Source organism: Oncorhynchus kisutch, linkage group LG1 (assembly GCF_002021735.2).
Source record: "Oncorhynchus kisutch isolate 150728-3 linkage group LG1, Okis_V2, whole genome shotgun sequence".
In the NCBI taxonomy this organism is placed as follows: Eukaryota; Metazoa; Chordata; class Actinopteri; order Salmoniformes; family Salmonidae; genus Oncorhynchus; species Oncorhynchus kisutch.
In genome coordinates this window covers 19059357-19076540 of record NC_034174.2, presented here as the reverse complement: position 1 = coordinate 19076540, position 17184 = coordinate 19059357, and the positions used below count along the sequence as shown (strand labels likewise).

At 40.4% G+C, this 17184-nt stretch overlaps 1 pseudogene; it reads right to left on the bottom strand.

The window, feature by feature from the left end:
* LOC109877262 (protein SHQ1 homolog) overlaps positions 1-12074 on the bottom strand; it is a 45069-nt pseudogene extending 32995 nt beyond the window's left edge.
* Between the last annotated feature and the right edge of the window lie 5110 nt (positions 12075-17184).

Genomic DNA, 17184 nt, shown 5'->3' with positions numbered 1-17184 from the left:
GAAAAGGATAGGGCTGCTGGCAAACAGGTTCCTTTGTCTATTTATTAGAACAGCATTAATACAGTCCAGCATTTATCAAGATGCAATAAAATGTGTATACATGCACATCGTCATTCAGTGATATCTAGCCTAAGACTTAAGAGGGCATCAGCGGCTATAACTCCTGTTTTTTCCCCACATGTAACTGAACTAAAGAGTTACGTATTTAAAACAGGATGAATGTGGGATTACTGCTGACCATTAAACTGTCAAATCACAAGCTAACTAGGCCTACATAATGCAGCCGCAGCGCTCCATCCATTCAAGAGACATCATATGTCCCATTAGATCTTCCATCCAATTGTATCCAATCTCCACGGCACTCACTAATCTCAACTTTGATCCTAGCCAATCAAGTGTGAGGGGGGAGGGAGGGTGGGGTAAGATGAATGGAGATGAATTTGTGACATAGTTCCTCCAGTCTTCTGAGCAGTCTGCCCCATAGCATGGTCCTAGCCCAAAGTCCTGATAGTGTCAGCGACATGGTGTAAATATGCCTCTGCTAAGGCTGGAAATTACCTCATATACAACTCTACTAGAGGTTGGCCGATTATGATTTTTCAACGTCAATACCGATTATTGGAGGACCAAAAAAAAGCTGATACCAATTAATCGAACGATTAAAAAAAAAAAAAAATTGTAATAATGACAATTACAACAATACTGAATGAACACTTTTCTTTTACCTTAATATAATACATCAATAAAATCCATTTAGCCTCAAATAAATAATGAAACATGTTCAATTTGGTTTAAATAATGCAAAAACAAAGTGTTGGAGAAGAAAGTAAAAGTGCAATATGTGCCATGTAAAAAAGCTAACGTTTAAGTTCCTTGCTCAGAACATGAGAACATTTGAAAGCTGGTGGTTCCTTTTAACATGAGTCTTCAATATTCCCACGTAAGAAGTTTCAGGTTGTAGTTACTATAGGACTATTTCTCTCTATACCATTTGTATTTCATATACCTTTGACTATTGGATGTTCTTATAGGCACTTTAGTATTGCCAGTATAACAGTATAGCTTCCGTTCCTCTCCTCGCCCCTACCTGGGCTCGAACCAGGAACACTTCGACAACAGCCACCCTCGAAGCCTCGTTAACCATCGCTCCACAAAAGCAGCGGCCCTTGCAGAGCAAGGGGAACAACTACTCCAAGTCTCACAACGAGTGACGTCACCGATTGAAACACTATTTACGCGCACCCCGCTAACTAGCTAGCCATTTCACATCGGTTACACCAGCCTAATCTCGGGAGTTGATAGGCTTGAAGTCATAAACAGCTCAATGCTTGAAGCATTGCGAAGAGCTGCTGGCCAATGCACAAAAGTGCTGTTTGAATGAATGCTTACGAGCCTGCTGCCTACCATCGCTCAGTCAGACTGCTCTATCAAATATCAAATCATAGACTTAATTATAACATAATAACACACAGAAATACGAGCCTTTGGTAGTTAACTAGTGATTATGTTAAGATGGATAGTTTTTTATAAGATAAGTTTAATGCTACCTAGCAACTTACCTTGGCTTCTTGCTGCCCTCGCGTAACAGGTAGTCAGCCTGCCATGCAGGCTCCTCGTGAAGTGCAATGTAAGGTGGTTAGAGCGTTGGACTAGTAATCGGAAGGTTGCAAAAACAAATCCCCGAGCTGACAAGGTAAAAATCTGTTGTTCTGCCCCTGAACAAGGCAGTTAACCCACCGTTCCTAGGCCTTCATTGAAAATAAGAATGTGTTCTTAACAGACTTGCCTAGTTAAATAAAGGTGTAAAAAACAAAAACTTGATATCGGCCCTAATTAATCGGCCATTCCGATTAATCGGTCGACCTCTAAACTCTACATCACTGAGGAGCTTCTGACATATGACTTTGGTAGTTCAGAATAATGTGGAGCACACAGGGTCCTCAGAAACTTTAATAAAGCTTCTGTCCATTGCCTTATATTCAAACATTATGCCTTGAAATGTAACTGAAAACGCAATTGTTTGAGATTTTCATTTTCTGCAGTGAACCTGCGAGTCAATGCAACGAATATAGTGATGAATCACTAAACCAGCCATAAGAAGTGCTGCAGGTCGAGACAGTGCTGTCATGTCCGATCAGCCCTGGCCACTCAGGTCATTTGGACACAGTGGACAGCTGTGGCCTGTCAGTGCTCTGGCCTCGACACGGGGAGAGAGAGGGGGCACACAGGCCCAAGGTGGGGGTTTCAACTTCATTAGCACTAGTGTCTACACCCATCTGTCAGCTGACATATACAGGTAACAGTCTCATTACTCAAATGAGGCCTTCAAAGTATAATGAAAACAGGTGCTTCCACACAGGTGTGGTTCCTGAGTTAATTAAGCAATTAACATCCCATCATGCTTAGTGTCATGTGCAAAAAAATTATTTGGGGCATTATTTTGGCTACCATGGCTATGCCCCAATAGGATGACAATGCCTCCATCCACAGGGCAGGAGTGGTCCCTGAATGGTTTGATGAGCATGAAAACAATGTAAACCATATGCCATGGCTGTCTCATTCACCAGATCTCAACCCAACTGAACACTTTTTGGAGATTCTGGAGCTTCGCCTGAGACAGCGTTTCCCACCACAATCAACAAATGATGGAATTTCTCATGGAAGAATGGTGTCACATTCTTCCAATAGAGTTCCAGACTTGTAGAATCTATGCCAAGGTGCATCGAAGCTGTTCTGGCTCGTTGTGGCCCAACGCCCTATTAAGATACTATGTTGGTGCTTCCTTTATTTTGGCAGTTACCTGTATATCTTTGTCTTAGGGGAGGTGAGGGAGGGAGAAAAAGCTGAAGAAGGTCAACATGTGAAAGCATAAGAATTTAGCCTTCCCACATGACATGTAATCAAACATTTAAAATCATAAGCATGCTATCAAGATTTTACTGCAAACAGCAACATTTGCTGACCAACACTCTACTCGACAGGCAGGGGAAGGCTGAGTGCTCTATCTCAGAATGCAGAATGAGAAGAGGGAGTCCACAGAGTTGCAGTGAAATGTAATGTTCTTTAGAGGGCTGGATTCCTCCTGCTTGCCTGCCGCTAATGGGCTGTGTATCAGTGCGGAGTAGCATTGACTGATGGCTGTTGGTCATTATGTGATCTCTCCAGAGCTAGGCAGACAGGGATCCTGGCATTCTCAACCCAACGCACCCTACTGTCATAATGCTATCTGTTTTTATCTAAATCCTTTCCTGAGTGTACCGACATCCTGCACTAACATAAGCTGTGGCTACTGGCCATGTGTTTGTTGAGGCGGTGGGAGCAGAGGAATTAGTAGGCTGTTAGTAGAGCTGGATGGCACAACTGAATTGTCTCACAGTGGAGCAGAGGCTCCATACACCCTTATCGCCCTCATCTGAGAAAGAAGAGAAAACAAACAAACCTGGGGGCCTAGCCAGCCAGCCAGCCCTGGATCACACCTTTTAAATGACTCATTGATTTCATATGTCATGGGCTGACAGAGAAAGAATAAAGAGAAAGAGGATTTGTGGGGGAGTGAGGCAATGGCGATATATACTATTTGCCAGATTCCCACTCGACCTATGTCACAACTCTCCTTCCCTGGCAATAGATACGAGTCTGGATTTTTTATTTTTTTATTTCACCTTTATTTCACCAGGTTGAGAACAAGTTCTCATTTGCAACTGCGACCTGGCCAAGATAAAGCATAGCAGTGTGAACAGACAACACAGAGTTACACATGGAGTAAACAATTAACAAGTCAATAACACAGTAGAGAAAAAAAAAGGGGAGTCTATATACATTGTGTGCAAAGGTAGGTGAAGGTAGGTAGGTGAATAATTACAATTTTGCAGATTAATAACACTGGAGTGATAAATGATCAGATGGTCATGTACAGGTAGAGATATTGGTGTGCAAAAGAGCAGAAAAGTAAATAAATAAAAATAGTATGGGGATGAGGTAGGTAAAAATGGGTGGGCTATTTACCGATAGACTATGTACAGCTGCAGCGATCGGTTAACTGCTCAGATAGCAGATGTTTGAAGTTGGTGAGGGAGATAAAAGTCTCCAACTTCAGCGATTTTTGCAATTCGTTCCAGTCACAGGCAGCAGAGAACTGGAACGAAAGGCGGCCAAATGAGGTGTTGGCTTTAGGGATGATCAGTGAGATACACCTGCTGGAGCGCGTGCTACGGATGGGTGTTGTCATCGTGACCAGTGAACTGAGATAAGGCGGAGCTTTACCTAGCATGGACTTGTAGATGACCTGGAGCCAGTGGGTCTGGCGACGAATATGTAGCAAGGGCCAGCCGACTAGAGCATACAAGTCGCAGTGGTGGGTGGTATAAGGTGCTTTAGTGACAAAACGGATGGCACTGTGATAAACTGCATCCAGTTTGCTGAGTAGAGTGTTGGAAGCAATTTTGTAGATGACATCGCCGAAGTCGAGGATCGGTAGGATAGTCAGTTTTACTAGGGTAAGTTTGGCGGCGTGAGTGAAGGAGGCTTTGTTGCGGAATAGAAAGCCGATTCTTGATTTGATTTTCGATTGGAGATGTTTGATATGAGTCTGGAAGGAGAGTTTACAGTCTAGCCAGACACCTAGGTACTTATAGATGTCCACATATTCAAGGTCGGAACCATCCAGGGTGGTGATGCCACCCTGGGGGGTGGCTGGGAAGAAAAGGGCAATTGTGTTGAAATATACATTTTAAGGAAAGGTTTAACAGTTGAGTACTGAAACGAGGATCTATTCTAGACAGAATACATTCTATAAACAAAGGCAACCAAATGAACCAATACAACAGGGAAACATCTCCAAATTACATTTAAAGAACCAACTCTGTAGTCTCAATGTCAACCTCATCATCAATCCAGTGAAATGTTATCACCTACTGCGAAACCACAACCTCACAACTGACAGTACCCAGAAAAACAATTAGGAATACTGAATATACAATGTTTAGTACTAATTACGTATACATTTAACATACTTTATCAAGTCAGTTCCTTCTTTGTTGTCTGTATTTTTACACCACCTGCTGGTGGGAATCTAACTTTGTCTGAGCTGAGCTACAACTATAGGTTACTACATTAATTACAGCATACCACAGATATAAGATCAAATTAATGTAAAGTGTTAGCATCTGATTTGGGGATGAACTATCCCTTTACATGTAGTGCTTTTGGAGGAGAGAGAAAGGATGAGCTCACCTGCCTTTCTCTGCAGGATGGAGTCTGGGCTCAGACCAGACCACCAGCAGAACTTCAGCTGGCCCTGGATCATTTCGTCTTCAAACAGGTCAGCACTACAGAGACAAACAGGTCGGTGTCATGACAGATTATAATGTAATAAAACGTATACAATCCGTGCAGTAGTTAAATGTCATAGAATTACTAAATTATGGGGTACTATTCTTTGGATAACTCACAGGTAGGTAATGGTCATGGCAGAATATGGACGTCTCGGCGTCTAGCCTTTCCCGTCTCCTCTCTGATGCTGTGGTCCTATCTGGGTTTCGGACATCACTCAACTCCTCCTGATTGGACAATCCTCCATCAGATTTTCACATGCTGTACTTGATGTAATGTTTTCCTGCTTATATGACCAGAAAGAACTCCTGGCCTTTCTTATGTGAACTATAACAATCACAATCTAAACCTGCTAGCAGTGATTCCAAAAGAAACCATTCCACTACTAATTTCTAGTCATTGTCTTCAATAATTAAAAAAAGTATTATTTAAAAAAATATATAATCATTATTGTCCCATCCACCTCTTCAGAGGACAAAAGTAACTTTGTTTTACATTTTTACAGTTATTTTGTTACATATACATTATTCATACAAGCCAATGACCTTACCTGCAGTCCAGTGAACACTCCGGACCTCTGATTCCCAAAGCCATACTTCTGCAGTTTATTCAGTTGCTCCTTCAAGGTCTCCATGTCCACCTGCTGCTCAACCTGCCAGTCAAACCCATCTTCATCATCCTCTTCCTCACCTTTCAGACTCCCACTGCACACCTCTGTAATGTAAAGCATCAATGTCTTCGGGAGAAACCAGACCATTCAGCCAAATGGTATTACTAAAATCACCAATGACTAAATCCAGTGGGGTTTTCTGTTCTCAGTCCTTACTCAAGCAGTTTCATTGGGCTTCATTTAAACAACAATAAGGCTTCCAACCACATACTGCTAAATTAATATAATCTAACAGTATCATCAACCAGGGCACAGTTTTTAGAAAGTTATCTATCTGGATTTCGCCTATTGCATAAGATTAAATGCATAGAATTAGAATGAATAAAACAGGGGTCTCCATTCAAGTCAATGATTAGTCCATTCTATTTCTATGCATTTTATCCTATCCGATAGAAAAAATTCAGATAGATACCTTATGAAAAACTGGAGGCAGGATACTCTTCAAGATACCCAGGTCTTCCAACAGAGGCTTGGGTGAGCGGGAGCCGTTGGGATCCAGGAGACTGGTCAGCATCTGGAGCCCTTCAAAGTGCTCCCCTGCAGTCTCCTTGAGGACGCACAGGGTAAGAAGACCTGAGACATATCACAGAGAGAACATCAGGGAGCAGTTGAAACAAGTGGCACCAATAGATTGTTTAGCTGTTCAAGGTGTATAGATGTAGACAATGTGGAAGCAAATGGGATAGAATTGTCTTCCTCTAAACTGTCCTAAAGCATCAGAAAATGTTTGTTAATCAATTAGATATGGCTCCTTACATGTACAGTAAATGTTAATGATAAATGCATGATTGAATCTCTGCAGAACAGACACCTTCAGTCTAAAGTAGAGGTTTAGTTCTCTAAAAAGAGCAATTAAAAAAAAGAGAGAGACTACACAATCTATAAAATGTGTGACCATTCCTTCACGTCTAGCCAAGGAGATCATTTGTAACATTTTAAAGAACTCGTAAAACTTTCAACACGGAGTATTTATCTTAAAAATGCTTTATGCTAGTTGGCTAATTGCCATGGCTGTGTGCCCCTAAAGAAGCATCTTAATGATTTCTAATTGCGAGTGCAAACGGGGATACCCATTAGAGAAGGTTTATTAGCAGCAGTTAGTGGCTTATTAGACAGTTTGTCAAACAGCGCATCGCTGATCGAGGGCCAATGAGGTGTAAGTGTACAAAAGGCTAACGCTCCACCGACCCAACGTAATTAAGAGATCATTGGAAATGAAACTCATTAAAAAGAGAGAGAAGTGTTCCATTCCTAACTGATAAAATTGCTTTGCCACTTACACTAGTAACAAATACTTTGAATCAAAGTAGCCTCACGAGCTGGTAAATAAAATAAATACATTAATTTAAAAAAAGCCAAGTCTCACTAAGTAGGCATTCATTATTACATCACTGACAGCTCAAATTGCCCTTCACATCTAATAGTACAGCTAGCGATTAAGCCTGGGTGACTGACTGACTTTAGTAATACTTAAAGAGCACCAGAGATCAATCCCACTGACTGCTATCAGCCCCATGACTCCGGGTCCTGCTAGAGTATCTCTGACTAGCTGTAGTACTAGTACTCGCACACTGTGGAGTCTAGTGAGAAAAGAGAACATCCTCCTAATCACCAGTAAAGCAGATCTGATTACTAGGAGGTCAAACGCACCCACCGAGATAGGGTCCCATTGCTTTTGAATGATTGTTAGTTCTTCCCCTATATTCAATTAGCAGCTAAATTGTTTCCGATACTCCAAAAAATATAATCATATATATACACACACACACAAACAAAATCAAAATCAAATCAATTTAATCCTCATCTATACACAATACCCCAAAATAAAAACAGATATACCTTATTTACATAAGTATTCAGACCCTTTGCTATGAGACTTGAGCTCAGGTGCATCCTGTTTCCATTGATCATCCGTGAGATGTTTCTACAACCTGATTGGAGTCCACCTTGTGGTAAATTCAATTGATTGGACATGATTTGGAAAAGCACACACCTGTCTGTATAAGGTCCCACAGTTGACAGTGCATGTCAGAGCAAAAACCAAGCAAAGAAGTTTGATGGAATTGTCTGTAGAGCTCTGACACAGGATTGTGTCACGGCACAGATCTGGGGAAGGGTACCAAAACATTTCTGCAGCATTGAAAGTCCCCAAGAACACAGTGGTCTCCATCATTCTTAAATGGAAGACGCTTGGAACCACCAAAACTCTTCCTTGAGCTGGAAGCCCGGCCAAACTGGGCAATCGGAGGAGAAGGGCCTTGGTCAGGGAGGTGACCAAGAACCCAATGGTCACTCTGAAAGAGCTCCAGAGTTCCTCTTTGGTGATAACAGAAAATTCCAGAGGGACAACCATCTCTGCAGCACTCCACAAATCAAGCCTTTATGGTAGAATGGCCAGACGGGAGCCACTCCTCGGCAAAAGGCACATGACAGCCCGCTTGGAGTTTGCCAAAAGGCACCTAAAGGACTCTCAGAAACCAATATTGAACTCTTTGAACTGAATGCCAAGCATCACATCTGGAGGAAACCGGGCACCATCCCTACGGTGAAGCATGGTGGTGGCAGCATCATGCTGTGGGGATGTTTTTCATTGGCAGGGACTAGGAGACTAGTCAGGATCGAGGCAAAGATGAATGGCGCAAAGTACAGAGAGATCCTTGATGAAGTCCTGAGTGCTCTGGAGCAGGTTCTCAGACTGGGGCGAAGGTTCACCTTCCAACAGGACAACGACCCTAAGCACACAGCCAAGACAGCGCAGGAGTGTCTACGGAACAAGTCTCTCAATGTCCTTGAGTGGCCCAGCCAGAGCCTGGACTTGAACCCAATCGAAGTCTCTGGAGAGACCTGAGAATAGCTGTGCAGCGAAGCCCCCCATCCAATCTAACAAAGCTTGAGAGGATCTGCAGAGAAGAATGGGACGAACTCCCCGAATACAGGTGTGCCAAGCTTGTAGCGTCATACCCAAGAAGATTTGAGGCAGTAATCGCTGCCAAAGGTGCTTCAACAAAGTACTGAGTAAAGGGTCTACGTAAATGTGTTATGTCCGTTTTTTTATTTTGTACATTTGCACCAAAACATTTTTTTGCTTTGATATTATAGGGTATGTAGATTGAGGGGGAAAAAAAACATTTTATTCATTTTAGAAAAAGTCAAGGGGTCTGAATAGTTTCTGAAGGCACTGTGTATGTACAGTCAAGTTTGGACACACCTACTCATTCAAATCAAATCAAAATCAAATCCAATGTTTTTATATAGCTCTTTGTACATCAGCTGATATTTCAAAGTGCTGTACAGAAACCCAGCCATTCAAGTTAGATTTTTTATTTGAACTATTTTCTACATTGTAGAATAATACTGAAGACATCAAAACTATGTAATAACACATATGAAATCATGTAGCAACCAAAAGTGTTAAACAAATCAAAATATATTTTATATTCTTCAAAGTAGCCACCCTTTGCCTTGGTGACAGCTTTGCACAATTCGCATTCTCTCAACCAGCTTCATGAGGTAGTCACCTGGAATGCTTTTCCAACAGTCTGGAAGGAGTTCCCACATATGCTGAGCACTTGTTGGCTGCTTTTCCTTCACTCTGCGGTCCAACTCATCCCAAACCATCTCAATTGGTTGGGGGATTGTGGAGGCTAAGTCATCTGATGCAGCACTCCATCACTCTCCTTCTTGGTAAAATAGCCCTTACACAGCCTGGAGGTGTGTTGGGTCATTGTCCTGTGGAAAAACAAATGATAGTCCCACTAAGCGCAAAACAGATGGGATGGCGTATCACTGCAGAATGCTGTTTATTTAGAATTCAAGTGTGCCTTGAATTCTAAATAAATCACAGGCATTGTCTCCAGCAAAGCATCCCCACACCATCCCACCTCCTTCTTCATGCTTCACAGTGGGAACCACACATGCAGAGATAATCTGTTCACCTACTCTGCGTCTCACAAAGACAATGGCGGTTGGAACCAAAAATCTCTAATTTGGACTCATCCGACCAAAGGACAGATTTCCACCGGTCTAATGTCCATTGCTCATGTTTCTTTGCCTAAGCAAGTCTCTTCTTCTTATTGGTGTCCTTTAGTAGTGGTTTCTTTACAGCAATTCAACCATGAAGGCCTGATTTACGTAGTCTCCTCTGAACAGTTGATGTTGAGATGTGTCTGTTACTTGGGGCGGCAGGTAGCCTAGTTAGAACGTTGGACTTGTAACCGAAAGGTTGCAAGATCGAATCGCCAAGCTGACAAGGTAAAAATCTGTCATTCCGCCCCTGAACAAGGCAGTTAACCCACTGTTCCTAGGGAGTCATTGCAAATAAGAATCTGCTCTTAACTGACTTGCCTAGTTAAATAAAGGTATTAAATTTGATAAATGTGAAGCCCTTATTTGGGCACACTGGTAACTCTAATGAACTTATCCTCTGCATTAGAGGTAACTCTGGATTTTCCTTCCCTTTCCTGTGGGGGTTCTCATGAGAGCCAGTTTCATCATAGCGCTCAATGGTTTTTGTGACTGCACTTGAAGAAACTTTCAAAGTTCTTTACATTTTCCGGATTGACTGACTTTCGTGTCTTAAAGTAACGATGGACTGTCGTTTGTCTTTGCTTATTTGAGCTGTTCTTATCATAATATGGACTTGGTCTTTTACCAAATAGTCTTTAACCAAATAGGGCTATCTTCTGTGTACCAACCCCACCTTGTCACAACACAACTAATTGGCTCAAACTATGCCACAAATTAACAAGGCACACCTGTTAATTGAAATGCAGTCCATGAAGCTGGTTGAGAGAATGCCAAGAGTGTGCAAAGCTGTCATCAAGGCAAAGGATGGCTACTTTGAAGAATCTCAAATATAAAATATATTTGGATTTGTTTAACACTTTTTTGGTTACTTCAAGATTCCATAAGTGCTATTTCATAGTTTTGATGTCTTCACTATTATTCTACAATGTATAAAAGAGTAAAAAATAAAGAATTGTTCCATCTTTCAAGAATTCCTGAGCTCTAAAACAGCAACATTTTCTCTCAGCCTCATGGTAAAATTTGTAGAAATGCATGAGATTAGCTATTAAACTGCTAATCTGACGGATTAAACCAAAACTCCGGACACATCTTTTAGGCATCAAAGTTTTGAGAGAAATATTATTTAAATTCAAAGAGGGCTATTGCAAGAAACTACAATGTACTTTTTCAGTTAATATGATTTTTTTGGCGAGTTTGAAATTGGGATCCTTTGCTCCGGACAAGGGCATTTCCAGGCATAGAGCCGACATGGAAATGAGCAACATAGAAAATATTAAGAAAATTCCAAAAACAAATGTTCCCTCATAAAATTCCCCTAAATGTACATTTTAAGCTCAAATAATGCAAAAAATAAATAATAAATACTACTTTAAAAATCATGTTTCTCTGTCCCGACTTTCAAGAATCCCTGAGCTAATTTCCTGCTATTCTACACTATTTTCCTCAAATCTGAGATAACGTTTAGCAGTTTTAAAGCTAAATTCCTGTAATTCAAAACATTTTTTCATGGCTTGTGATTTGTATTTTTTATTTTATGGCTTTTGCAAAAATTTCCAGAATTCCATGAACAAAACAAATATATTTTAGAAACATTACCTTTATCAATGTCAAAGGAGGCTTTTTCCCTCCCATCCTCCAATATTGTTTCCAGGTAAGGTCAGTCTTGATAAGAGATTAAAATGTTAGAAATCTGATATTAGAACTAAACATGAACGTAGCCTATCAGCATTTTGACACACTTACAGCATATCATGGTGCATTTACTTACTATATACAGTGGACCTAATACTTTTTTTTAAAATCCTTGAAGTAAGTGACTTCAATACTGGCAGCACATAACTTTAACTGATGGTCAGTCACTCACCTGAGAAAGTAAGGCTCGGCGTAGAATTTGAAATCATCTCCATTGATGTAGAGATCGAACTCTGATGTTCTACTGTAGGGCACATGGAGGTTTAGGATAAGGAAAGCTGGGTCCTGGCTTAACTCAAACGCTGGAGTCATCATAATGAGCACAACACCCGCAGGTATATGGATCTACAGAAGTCTGAGAGAGCTGTAGAAACAGTAGGGGAATTAAATTATCACACAAGATATTATACACATTTCACAATGTTTAGCACTGCTTGACATCATACTACTCTTGTCCTGTGGCCACTTATTTCTTCTTATATCCTGGAATTGGGGACTCACAGAGCTTCAATACTTTTGTACCAGCAACCAGTAACACATGCCAGGGTCTGGTTATCCTTATCATTTATTTTAAAATGTTCACGGCTTTAGCCACAGGTTGCGCACCTCTCTGTATCTGGTTCTCCCTCTTAGTGGGTGTTGTCATTGTTTATTGGAAATGTTCATGTTTATAGCCTATTGTGTAGTGTGTTAAGTATGAATTATTATGTGAAATGTGAATTTGTGCTATTGCTAATGAATAATTTACCTGTTTAAAAGGTGTGAATAGTTTATGCCAGGTTAGGGCAGGTCTATTTGGATGCCCATGCTCCTCATTCTAGGTCTTGGAATCTGACAGCTGCTTGTCAAAGTAACATACAAGTTACTAGCTCTTTTTTATTCTATTGACACTGGCTGTTTTTACACAGGCAGCCCAATTCACGTCTGTTTTTTGTTATGCCTTTTTTTACTATAGTTATTTTGGCTAAGTAGCTAAGTTTATTATTTTGTAATCAACTTTGTCATGTATCACCATCTGTATATTTTGTAAATAATCTTTGGCTCCAGTCATCACCTGCACTATCATACCTATTGATTCACCTGAGCCTCCTAAATAGGCTGCCGGGTCCTCTGGGCTGGAACAAAACCTGTGCTCCAGGCCTATGAATCCACAAGACCACGTTCGAAAAATGGCAAACAACTCCACCGTGTGGTCGGTTTTGTAGCAGAGTGTGATGTGATGTTTACGTTCCACGTGCCAATGAGCCCCTCAGTTGCCTACAATTACCATAGCTTAAATTACCTAACGTTACAAAGAACTGTTACAGTAGCACCCTGCTAAATATTTCAAATACATTTCAAATGAATGGCCAAAGACTGATTTAAATTGTGTAGAGGTAAGATTACAAGTATATTTGCGACTGAGTACGCTAGCTGCCTAGCCTAACGTTATGTTTATTAAAACTGATGCTAGCTAACTAAGTTAGCCAATTGAATTTCTGTCCAGATAAAATAAAAACCTGTTAACGTTACTCAAACAATAGCTATGTAGGCGGTTTACATGTATTAACAATTCAGTCACTTGCGGTAATTTCGTGTTCTTTTTTTAATGAGCCTCATAAGAAATTAAGCTTATGTCAGAATCGGAGAGTGAAATACTACACTCGTCTCTACTTAACATGCAGGCTCAGCATTCCGGAGTTGTGCCGAAAAGCTCACCCTTGCCAGAATCTGCCCGCCCTTATTGTGAACGCGCACGCACTCAAATCTTCGTTGATGCGACTTGCTTGAACGAGCACGTACTCAATTCTTCATTGCTGCGACTTGCTTGCTAGTTGAGATTTCTGATCATGTTCGGCTACGTTCCATTTTATTTTTATGTCGGTTTGATAGCGGGGGAGGCACGAGCAATGTCTGAAGTTTTCGGTTTGGCTATGTGTTTCAAGTCTATAAATAAATCTCTGCCAAAATCCGTCATCTCTCCCATGTCTTATTCGACTAGTAGTTGTTCTGAAATGTTTATTGCTTGCCTACATTTTACTCCCTCTATGTTTATTATAACACACATACATTAATTATTAATTTCGGATGCCTACGTGAAGTTTGTTCTATAGATAGTATTTGACTCTAGACACAAAATTAAGGAAATTAATGGGGGGGAGGCATTTTCTTGCCTGCCAAAATTCTCCCCCCCCTATTTTGGGACTGCAAGGCCTGGCACACTTCTGAATAATTTTGGTAGCTCATGTTGGTCAGTAGTGTGTTCCACAGAAAGTATTTGACAAGCCACAAAATTAAGGAAATTAGAAGGGGGGGCTGTTGGAGGATTTCGGCAAGGCCATTTTCTTCCGTGCCCCCTCCTCCCCTTCTGTCTTGGGACCGCAAGGCCTGGCACACTTCAGAATCATTTTTGGTGACCAATCATGCCCTCTGATGTATGCCACGGGATGCATGTTTAATAATGTAGGTACAGCAGTAATAATAACAATAACAGTAATACATCTAAATGTTGTACTCGGTGCAAAAAATACATTTCAAATATATTAGTCTACATGTGTGCATATCCATAATCACAGTAAAGTTATAATATAAGAAAAATAAAATGCATAATATTATAAACAAAACTATGACTGAATGTGCCTCCATGAAGAATCCTCTCCGCCAAAAGGTCCTGTCGCCCTCAATATGTAATGATGGGGCGGTGAGTCGGAAGCAGGTGAAACATTTTAATAAACCAACAAACCACCACTTACGAGGCAGCACACCGATACACAAGAACAATACCAACTGGTGAGTGAACATGGGAGAGAACATGGGAGAGTGACATATAAAGGGGAGAAAATTATGAAGGTAATGGAGTGCAGGTGTGAATCATAATTCACACGTGTGCGTAATGTTGAGTGCCAGGACCGGTGGTTAGTACTCTGGCGACGTCGTACACCGGAGGGGAGGAGCAGGAGCAGACTTGACATAATAGGACACCCCCAGCACCTCCACCCTCCCCATCAACCTTAAAAGACAACAATGATAATAATAATATAAATTAAAATAAAAAATTATATATATATATATATATATATATATATATATATATATATACACACATGTATAGTACATATACATAAACATATTCACAGGACACTCAACGTATCTCTTTTCCTACATCAGATATGCAGGTGACATTTCCACCTGGATGACAGCACATAATCAGCAAGACGGAGATGCTCTTCATCCGAGGGAATGCCTGCCCTTTCTCAGATATTAGATAATCCGAGATGATCACGTCATTCAAGCCCTTCTCAGCTCCAGATTTGACTACTTCAATTCACACCCTGCAGGAATCCCTGCATTCTCAGATCCCCCTCTGTTATTAATCTCTATATTGTAATCAAAGTATTTCAAAATACTGTACTTCTATTAACATATGTCCAGATCATTCCTGAGAGAGAAGGGGTGTAAATATCTCCAGATGGGTGTGTGGTACCCTTCCTCATCCATGCCAAAAATATGTTACTTCTTGTGGGGTCTTTGCCTTGAAAGTAAGTATGAGTATAAGTAATGTACAATTAAACTACTGAAAGTATACGGACTAAAAGGAAAAACAGAACTGTCAAATGATATTATAGCTGTGTCGTTGTATACTTATGAATTAGAATCTTAAGTGTAACAATTTTGTTTGGGAAAACTGAAATGCACATCAAATGTTTTTCCCCAGTTTGCTGAATGTGTTCTGAAGGAGGAATCGATTGTCTTTTCAAATACAGACAAAGATGTTAACATCATGAGAGAGGAAATAGCAGTCACTCTCCTCAAACAGTGGCATGTTCAATTTCTAATTTAATATAATTGTAGATATTAAAAATGTATATGGATCTTTCAAGGTTATATTTAATTAAACATTACAAAATGTTTTTTTTATACTCCAATTGTGCTTTCTGTGGCACACTACTGGTTAACATGAGCTAAAAATGATTCTGAAGTGTCAGGCCTTGCAGTCCCAAGATACTTTCTGTGGCACACATAAGTCAAATAGTTTCTATAGAATAAATTTCACATCAGGATAGGCCATCGAAATTAATAACTAATGTGTTAAATTAGAGGGAGTAAAATGTAGGCAAGCAATAAACATTTCAGAACAACTACTAATTGAGTAAGACAATGGAGAGGTGACGAAGTTCGGCAAATAGACTTATTTAGACTAATACACTTGAAACAAATAGCCAAACCGAAAACTGCAGACATTACTACTGCCTCCCCCGCGATCAAACCCACATAAAAAATCCATTTAGACGCAGCCTATTGTGATCAGAAATCTCAACTAGCAATCAAGTCGCAGCAATGAAGTATTGAGTGCCTGGGCGTTCCCACGATGGGCGGGGGGAGAATTATGTCACAACACCGGAACAGTCCCATCCACCCTCCCCATCAACGGAGCACACTTCATTTCAAAGTACTTTACCTGTTGATCGCCGATTTTGCCCCGATTTAGGAGGTAATCTGATACCACATATTAACAGGGAAGCATCATCAACCCGACATTCGGTTTGTATTTCTGCCAAATTCGAAATAATCATGACAAACTTGTTTACGAACCACTGAGCAGAACAGCTCCACGGGAATGCAGTTTTGATGCTTTTTTTTTTATTGTTGGAAAAATATTTATATTTGCAGTTTCCGCAATGAAAGGGAACATTTGGAGTTTGAATATATTTTTATGTAGTCATAGAATATATTGTTTGTTAGTGGTTTTAGTGACGCCTGGGAGACTGCAGGGATTATCCAACAGTTGCCACAGGGTGCAGCTAAATCTGGGTTTGAACCATATTAATAGTGTGCCATACGGTCCGAACTACTTTGCAAAGGTATTTTTAGACCAATCACACTCATGGAGGCTACAGTCACAGTATTCCCCTGGAGTTGCACTGTTCCATGAAACACAGTGACGTGTGAACATTTGAAGTGTTATTCATCCTCAACGACACAACAAAATTCACATGGACATTTGAGATAGATCTGTCGTTCTCATTGAAAGCAAGTCTAAGTGGTAGATCTGTTCAACCAGGTCGTCACTGGTTACCACAGCATAACCCCCGCCTATTTCTTCCATTTCTCTTCTTAAAATGTGATTTTAAAGCTAACCCTAACCCCACTGCTAACCTAATATTAAGACCAAAAAGCGAATTTTTGTTTTCATTAATTTTTGACTTTCCGGCTATAGTTACTAGTTGAAACTGTTCGAGTCGACATGGGTGGATTTTTTTCGCCTAAATTTCTTTATTGTGACAAATGATGATGGAAACAGTGTTTTACGAATAAATTATGATTGCCGAATAATTTAAGGTATGCGGGTTACTAGTCTCTTTTATAATCCGAGAGTGAAATACTTACTCTCGTCAATAACATTTAGCATTATCAACCCGACCTAAAGTATGCTGTTCTCTAAATTGTTTGTATTTCCGGTTTTCTATTTTCAGTCTTGACAATTC